Below are 7,691 nucleotides of genomic sequence, written 5' to 3' on the forward strand. Positions count from 1 at the left end.
AAGTAAAAGGATAGTGAAAATTTTTTATGATCAATTTATTTATTTGTTTTATTGTAGTTGTAATCTTGCTTTCACTGTTTTGGGGCCTAATCTATTTCATGAGTAGAAATTGGATTACAATAACCATTGCTTCCATCGCTCAATGACAATTTTTTCATAGTTTTTTACTTTATTGTATAAAGTAATTTTCTCTTTCTAAGTATACAAATCAAGTTAATAACTTGATAAATAAAAAATATACAATAAACTATAAAAATAATATCCGATTTTTTTGCCCGACTTTTATTTTTTTAATCGAATAATTCTCGAATCCGAATCCAACTCCGATTATTATTTTGTCTACCTTTTTGACCGCTTTTTTGGTCGAATCCTTAAATTAATCAATCGAATTATTTCGAATAATTCTCCTTCAGAATAATTCCCGAATCTGAATATGCTAACTATGATCTGGGATACCAAACACAGCCCAAATGACCGATTCTCAATAAGATTTGACTTCACCGTTTTGTAGCTAAGTGAATGATAGCTAATATCATATCAATCAACAATTAATCATCAACCTTTCCTTATTTTGATTCAAGATTTGCTTTAAGAAGGGATACGGGTCTCTATGTTCTATAGACCACCACGATGTTGGTTCTTTCCTTTAATCACATTTGGTGGCTTCTCTATTTAGCTTACCAAAAAGAGAGGCTTCTCTATTTACATTCTATGCTATTAACTCCAACCCTTGAATGTCTGCTCCGCTACTTTCTTTATTCCTGTTTTTTTTGTGAAGTTCAAAACCTGAACATGGGTATCCATTAACAGAAGGATTTAAAATTTAAATATTATAGATCTGTAGTATAGGATTAAGTTTTAACTCCAAGATTACCTTGATTTGCTAAGGTTTTTATTATTAAATATTAAATCTTAAGAATAAAATCCATTAGTTCTATAAAATTGTTCATTTTTTAAATTACCTATATAGCCCAAGAATTGTTGTATGCCCCATTCAAATCATGTGCATAAGACCGTTTCCCTAGTCGGGCACTCAAAATTTTTGTTGCATTGTATTGGTGGTGTGGTTTCGTAACTTCACAATTTAGGAATTGTTAATTCACTAAAATTGGTACCGTAATCATGGCTCTAGTTATCAATTCGGCCGCCCGCATAATTCGCGAATTATTTGGCCGAATAATTCGCGAATTATTTGGCCGAATCAATTTTTTTTGAATTAAATAAAAAATTTGGACATAATCCGAATTAAAAATAAAATTTGGTAAAAAACGCGCTTTTTACTAATTTGAATTTAAAACGTGAATAATTCGGGCCGAACCGAATTATTCGATACGCTTAAACAGTATTTAAAAAAAAAAAAAAAAGTCATATATGAAACCCACGGTACCCACCACCGAAATAGTTTTTTTTTTTTTTTCATCTTCTTCTCCCACAAATTTTCGTCTCCTTTTTCTCATCTTTTTTCTCCACCTAATTCTTCTGTAACAATCGTACGAATCTACTATTTGTTTCATTTCTTCTCATAACTTCATCAGTTCATCCTAAGATAGGGGAGATATCAAGCCTTGATGGATAATTTGAGGTTCCGGGGGACCAGGACAGATTCATATCGCCGTATCAATCAACCTTCTTTTATATTGTTGTTTTAATTTTGAAAAATTAGTGTGTCTTAGTGTAATATGGGTTTTGTGAACCCAAACAAAATGATAACGAAAATTTTTTGTGGTCAATTTATTTATTTGTTTTATTGTAGTTGTAATCTTGCTTTCACTCTTTTGGGGTCTAATCTATTTCATGAGTAGAAATTGGAATACAATAACCATTGCTTCAATCGCTCAATGATAATTTTTTTATAGTTTTTTACTTTATTGTATAAAACAATTTGCTCTTTCTAAGTATACAAATCAAGTTAATAACTTGATAAATAAAAAATATACAATAAACTATAAAAATAATATTCGAATTTTTTACCTGACTTTTATTTTTTTAATCGAATAATTCTCCACCCGAATAATTTTCAAATCCGAATTTACTAACTATGATCATGGCAAATGAGTTTGCTCTATGCTTTTTCAAGCCGGTCGTTCATGGAATAGTTGCCGTGGAAAAGCAGGTGCCCTATGTCTATATATATATATATATATATATAAAATTGGTATCGTGATCATGGCAGATGAGTTTGCTTTATGCTTTTTCAAGTCGGTCGTTGATGGAATAGGCGCCGTTGAAAAGTAGGTGCCCTATGTCCATGTTTATATCTATTTCTTTCTCTTTCTGTTTTTTTCTCTCTCTCTCTCTCTATATATATATATAAAATTGGTATCGTAATCATGGCAGATGAGTTTGCTTTATACTTTTTCAAATCGGTTGTTGTTGAATAGGCACCGACGTACCGTGGAAAAATAGGGGCACTCTGGTTTGTGGGTTTATATATATATATATATATATATATATATATAAAACTCCTTTGATTTCATTAAATGAGATATTCACTTGTTATCAATTGTTCAATTATTTAGGACATGATTCATTTAATTTCAAAATTGTGAATGTTATACTTTAGTAGTTTTAAAGTCAATAGTTTAATCCATTTAAAAAAAAATTTTAAGGTAGGCATGTTTAGAGTCCGTTTAAGGTCCATTTAAGGTAATTCGATTAAAGTCCGACACCGATCGACTCGATTACAAATTATATCATGCCTCTCAAATCTAGGCTCTTTTAAGTAAACCGACGTTCACGATGCAAGGATTTCACACCGTCAGGCCCGATTAGACCCAATCGAGATCGATCCAGCCCGACCGATTGACACCCCTAGATAAAAGCATTTGTGCTTGAGGATTATATTACTTTATTGCCCCTATAATATTATGGAATGAAATTATGAATATACAAACCAAGCTCAGATTTAATAGGTGAGGAAAACATTAATATAGGAATTTCAGAATGGCTAGATGCCACACTAAAACGATCTTGCCCTCTTGAAAGCTTAGCAGGATGGGGAACACTGTTTGAGCTTAGATTTGGGTTGGATCACTTAATTAATTGTGATTAGAATTAGATAGACCGGTTTAAACTTAGATTTCGTTTTGTCTTTCCTGAAAAAAAAAATTTAATTCTTCCTAATCTTCAGTGGTCCGGTCGAAGCCATATGACCATGCATGATGAGCCCCAAGGTTAGACATGGTGCCTATGAGCAATTATTGGGGAAGGTAGAGCCATCGTCCGGCATTGGATGATGGGCATTGTCGAGTTGTTCTCCACTTTTGCTGTCAACTGTCTTTTGAAAACTCCTCTCTCTCTCTTTCTCTCTCTCTCTCTCTCTCTTACTAAACCTTCCTCTTGAGAATAGACTCACCATTAATTCTTTTCTTTGTTCCTCCTCCCTTGGGACCTGCATTGGTTTTCTGTGAGTTTTTCTTCCATCTTCTCCACACTGATGTTCGCAAATGCTTTGAGATTGGAGCAGGACCCACGCGGTTAGCGAGCATGGACAAATTTCCATCATTCCGCGGCTGACCCACACGGTTATGCAGCTCACAAGTTCACAACCCAAAACTTGGATTCTGCTTTTCTCTACTTCTCCTTTAACAAGTAAAATCTGTGTGGTAAAATACATAGCCCATCAGAGTGCATAGCCCTTTGCATAAAAGTCAAAAAAATAAATAAAAACTAAAAATAATTGGACAAATAAGTAAAACACAGCTACAATGGCCCACCATGGAAAGAAATCCAAGTCTTCTTAAATTCCCCATTCATTATGAAATTAAGTGTGTTAATTGTAAATCAAAAATTGAATCCAACTGTATAAAATTGAAAATCAATTAAATTTGATAAATTATCCACCTTACAGACTCCCCCTAATGAGATCGATGTGGCAATTAAGTATCCTTAGACATAAGAGTAGTCTGTCAATATTGGCCATTGTGTGTCAAACCCTTTTTTTTTTTGGTCTGGTAAGAATGTGCCGAAATTAGTAACTCAACTCAACAACAAAATGGAAATTGAAACTGATAAAACTGTTCAACAGAAATCATTTATTAATTTAATTTGATTTGAAATATTAGAACCATTTAATAAACAAAGCAGATCTAATTAAATTAGTGCCTATAATTGATTTCTTCTTTGTAATACTAATTGATAGGCCTCATTGGTAATTTTTTTTAATTTATTATTATTATTATTACTTTTTTTTTTGTAATAGAAAAAAATGATGCTCCATGGTAATGATCATAGTCCTCAGGACAAACCCTCGTACGGCAAGCGACACTTTCACAAGACCAATGGGCGATAGTGAGCATGCCAAGACTTGAACCCACAACCATCCGACTCGAACGGTAATAAATTGAAACCTCATTGGTAATAGTAAGTACTACAAGATGTTGTGTATTGAAACCCATGGTTATGTACCTGAATTCAATATTATGAAACATTTTATTTTTCAAGTGAAATCCCCAAGTATATGAAAAAGTGAAAAAATGTTTTTCAATGTTGCGAAAAAGAAACCTTATCTTTACTTAAATGAGAGAATATATACTCTTATTCTTGTGCACATCGTGGAGGTCGGAGGTCTCCACAAGTAAACCAATTAAGAAGGAGATCCCACTGTAGAGTGAGTAACATTTGCAACAGCATATATGATCTTTTTTTTTTTTGGTAGAACAACAGAATATATGATCACTCCAAACATAATGTGCTTAATTAGCAGTTGGATTTTGGCACCAAAATAAAAGCAAACTGTCAATAAATGAAAAGCAGCTATTAAAAATAAAAAAATAAAAAAAAAAACAAAACATATGACCCATCATAAAAATGCAATTCACATCTTACAAAATTTTAAACTTAGTCATTTTACATGTGCGATAGAAACATTAAAAGAGAGGTCATCACTTTATAAAATATCTCCTGCAACTAGGGGTGTCAATCGGTCCGTCTAGCTTGGTTTCGGTTCGAGTTGAGTCGGTTTTGGTGTGAGAAAGTTGAAATCGAAATCGAACCAATAAGGAAATTTCAGTTTTGGTTTGGTTTCGATTTTGGTGCGGTTTAGTTTTAGTTTATCTTCGGTTTCTTAAATCGATTTGTAACCGGGTTGGTTTTAGTTTTTGGTCTAGTTTGGATTCGACTTTCGATACAAATGTATACAAAACTATGCAAATTTTGATTTTTTTAATAAATTTTGGAGTGTTTAGGTTTCTTACCGATTTGGTTTCAGTTTCGGTCCGGATTTTGAGCCGGTTTCGGTTTGGTTTCAGGTTCATCCGGTTTCCGATGCGGTTCGGTTTGGTTTTGGGGTTGCAATACTCCAAATCGAACCGAACCAATAAGACTTTGGTTCGATTCGATCCATATTGTTATCGGATCGGTTCGGTCCGGCCGGTTTTACCGGTTCGGTTTAGGAATTGACACCCCTACCTGCAACCCGTCTACCTCTTTACCAAAAGAAAAGGAAAAACCCATCTTTGAGAAGTTTGTTTCTACAATTGAAGAGGGAAGACATCTCAGTAGCCGTTGTTTTGGGTTTAATTTATTGCTGTTTCTTACGGTGGTTATAAGGTTAAGTATTTCATGCAACCATTGTTACAACTTTGGGCTTCTTGGATCTTCTTCTTCTTTTGGTCTTTTCTTAGTATCTTTGTTTCATCTTCACTGCTTCACATTTATCATTCTCAAATTTTCTTTTATTGAAATGTTGAAAGGTAGGACAGCATCTCAGAAGCAAGTGTTTGTTTGGGTATTATTGTAATCAGGTAAATCATTCATCTATCTTTAAAGTTTAGAGCCTCTAGCTTCTTCTTCTTCTTCTTCTTCTTCTTCTTCTTGTCCTTCTGATTTTGATTTTTATTATTCTCAATATTTCATCATCAGAGATCTCTGAATTCTATCTAAGTCGTATTAGTGTTGGGAGAAGAAAGAGGAATGTTAGTAGCTATGAGGAAGAGAGCCAACTGCTAGCTCCATCTTGTTTTCTTCGTTTTCTTACCAAACAAATGTGTGTTAGGTCACGGCCTCAGGGGGTGTGGGAAAAAGATAAAAACTAAAAGAGATGAAACAGCTGAGCAAACCCGTCAATACCCCCATTGCGAAAACGAGAGAACGTAATGGAGTTAAAGATCCATTCGTCGGAGCTTCACAAGAGGGTCGGCTTCGCTTCCCATTGGCAGAGGAACAGAAACAGAGGAGGCTTAATGAAGCAGATCTGGAATTCGGCCAAAAGATGGCATAGTCCTAGCTAAAATTAGATGAGTTGGGGCCCTTGGCGACCTCGGAAAGCTTGTTTTTTACAAATTATCCCCAGCCAGCTTCCAACAGCGGAAAGCAGTCCTTCAGAAGCTACTGTAATCGAAGTCTCAAGCACCCATGACGGCAAAGATCATGGCGTTATATATCCTCACCGTTCCAAAACCCTTGACCCAATCTGGCATATTATCTTTTGATCTGGATTCCTTGTTCATTGCTTTTTATTTATCATTCATAAACAAGTGTTTTTATAGGATTTATTGCTTCTTTCCATAATTCAGTATCATGAATATATTCTAAAAGCTTAGGGACTTTGGTTACTTCCTGTTGTTCTCTTTTTTTTTTTTTAATAACGTTTTTCATCTCTATTTCATCTATTTTCGTGTTCATTGCATCATATTTATCATCCTGAATTTTTCTTTATTAGAGTGTTGAGAGAAAGGACAATATCTCAGGAGCAACTGTTTTTTGGGGTTTTATATTCAGGTAAGTATCGGAATCTATTCTTAAGTCTACTTATGGATCTTCACTTGTTTCTCTTATTCTTATGGTTTTTTTCCTTTTGATATCTATTTCATTCACTACTTCATATTTTTTATCCTAAAATTTTTCTTTATTAGAGTGTTGAGAGGAAGGACATCATCTTAAGAACAAGTATCTTTTGTCTTTAATTTATTGCTCATTTTCATAATCAGGTACATATCATGAATCCATTCTTAAAGCTTAGGGGCCCTGGTTTCTTCTTGTTGTTTTATATTCCTGCTTCATATTTATCATTCTTAATTTTTATTATTAGAATGTTGAGAGAAAGGAAGAGATCTCAAAAGCAAAAAAAAAATGGGGTTTTAAAGCTCCTTCTCCCCATAATCAAGAAAGTGCCATGCATCTATTCTTATAGCTCTGGGGTCCTAATTTCTTCCTCTTAAACTTATGGTTTTCTCTTTTAATCTCTATTTCATGTTCACTACTTTATATTTATTATTATAATTTTCTTTTTTCAATCAGAGTGTTAAGAGGAAAGACGACAACTTAGAAGCAATTGTTTTTCGGACTTGATTAATTGCTCATTCTTCCTCCTAAACGGGTAAGTGTCATGCATCTATTCTTAAAGATCAGGAGCTTCGGCTTCTTCTCATTGTTCTTCTGATATATTTTTTTTCCCTTTTATTCTCTGTTTCGTATTTACCATTTTATATTTCTCATTTGCAAACCTTTTTCTTAGTAGAGTGTTGAGAGGAAAGACGACATTTTGAAGCAAGTGTTTTTTGGGTTTCATTACTCATTCATTTAATCAGGTAAGCTCCTTGCATCTATTTCTTATAGCTTAGCAGCCTTGGCTTCTTCCCCTAGCGTTGATTGTAAAAGATGTAAAATAGAAATTTATAACAAAGCAGCTAGCTAAGACCAAAGATAGTAGCAAAAACAACAATTTGAAAATTATACAAACAGCCAAAAAC

At 33.7% G+C, this 7,691-nt stretch overlaps 1 long non-coding RNA gene across 8 annotated transcripts; it reads left to right on the plus strand.

The window, feature by feature from the left end:
- Positions 1 to 5,441: 5,441 nt before the first annotated feature.
- Positions 5,442 to 7,659, plus strand: LOC122064031. Of its 8 annotated transcripts, none has more exons than XR_006135562.1 (4): positions 5,442 to 5,550; positions 5,694 to 5,744; positions 5,863 to 7,318; positions 7,460 to 7,659. It is a non-coding gene; the product is annotated as an uncharacterized LOC122064031 (long non-coding RNA). The 8 variants fall into 8 exon arrangements; XR_006135563.1 differs by having other exon boundaries at positions 5,996 to 7,318; XR_006135567.1 differs by having other exon boundaries at positions 6,662 to 7,318.
- The last annotated feature ends 32 nt before the right edge of the window (positions 7,660 to 7,691 follow it).

This window comes from Macadamia integrifolia, unplaced genomic scaffold, assembly GCF_013358625.1.
Source record: "Macadamia integrifolia cultivar HAES 741 unplaced genomic scaffold, SCU_Mint_v3 scaffold151, whole genome shotgun sequence".
Lineage (NCBI taxonomy): Eukaryota > Viridiplantae > Streptophyta > Magnoliopsida > Proteales > Proteaceae > Macadamia > Macadamia integrifolia.